Source organism: Miscanthus floridulus, chromosome 3, assembly GCF_019320115.1.
Source record: "Miscanthus floridulus cultivar M001 chromosome 3, ASM1932011v1, whole genome shotgun sequence".
Taxonomy (NCBI): Eukaryota; Viridiplantae; Streptophyta; class Magnoliopsida; order Poales; family Poaceae; genus Miscanthus; species Miscanthus floridulus.
The window spans coordinates 20,767,069-20,768,485 of record NC_089582.1 but is presented as its reverse complement, the minus strand read 5'-3'; positions in this window follow the sequence as shown (position 1 = coordinate 20,768,485).

Sequence of the window (1,417 nt, the reverse complement as noted above, 5' to 3'; positions counted from 1 at the left end):
CTTACCTTTTCGAAGAGTATGTTACGCTTTAATCTCAGGGACGAGATTCTGTTAAGGGGGTAGGACTGTAACAACCCAAAAATCCATACACTAAAAATACCAACTACAAATTTTTTCTTAAAAACTCCCATGTGTTGATGAGTGTCATGTATAGAAACCCAACCTAAGAGATGCATTAGGTATAACCCCAACCCAAGTCAACACATAAGCATGGCATGACATTTGTTAATTATGTTTATTTAATTTCTAATAGATAAAGTGTTACATACATTGTTAACTCAAATTGTGATTTGGATTTCCATTTGCTTTATGTTATGCTTAACAACTCCTTTAAAGAAACACACCATAAAGTAATTATTATTCAAACCAAAGGATAAATGTGTAAAAAGAGAAAACTAATTCTATTTCTATATATAACAAACTACACCTATGTTGTTATACAAAATAGCTAAATAAATTCCTAATAAAAGAATGTGGTGGGCCTCATATCTAAAACTCCAATGAATTTGGTGCACCAATTTTGAATTCAAATTCCAAAACCAAATTTGAATTCAAACAAAGGAGAAGAAAAGAAAAACAGAAAAAGAAAAGAAAGGAGGAAGCCTCATTGTGGCCCAGGCCTGCTCGGCTTCATAGCCCAGCTAGCCCCACCGGCCTGCCAACCCCTTCCCATCTTCCCAGCGCACGCGCGTGGCCCACGAGCCGGCCTAGCACGCCGCTCACACCCACGCTCACATCCGCTTCCCTTGCTGCCGCTGCCATAGGACCCCACCCGTCAGCCTATCCTGTTCATCTTCTCCACGCCACGCCTCAACTACCGCGCGACCAGAGGCCGACAGCGCTGGTAGGAGCGGGCCAGGGGGTCACGCCCGGGGCATGGCCTTGCTCCCCCTTGCGCCGCGCTCACGCAACCTCACGCCACCGTTGGATGAGATGCACACGCCTTCGATCCCCCCCTCAATCTCCAGCCGCCGATCACCGAGCTCCATGGCCGAGCTCGGCTATAAAAGCCTCGGCCCCGGGTGCCCTAGAGCTTGTCCCATCGCCCCCCGCCACCTTGGTGGCCGTCCACTGTGCACCCAAGCCAAGAGAGCAGAGGGAGAAGAGGAAGAAGAAGGGGGAGTGCCGAAGCCGTGCGACGCCACCGGTGTTGCCGGAGCAGGAGACGACGCCACGACGCTGCACTGCACTGTGCTGCTTCTAGAGCTACACGGCCACAACCCGCCACTGCATCGCCATCCTATCTCCCACGACACCAACGGTGAGCCCCCCGGTTCTTCCCCTGCTCTCCACCGGACCTCACCGTGTCGGCCATGGCGCTCCACACCGGGAGCGCGTAGGCTAGGGCCATCTCTGGCCTCTAGGTACACACGCACCCACGCGCACACCCGCGACCATGCTGTGACCGCCCCACCGG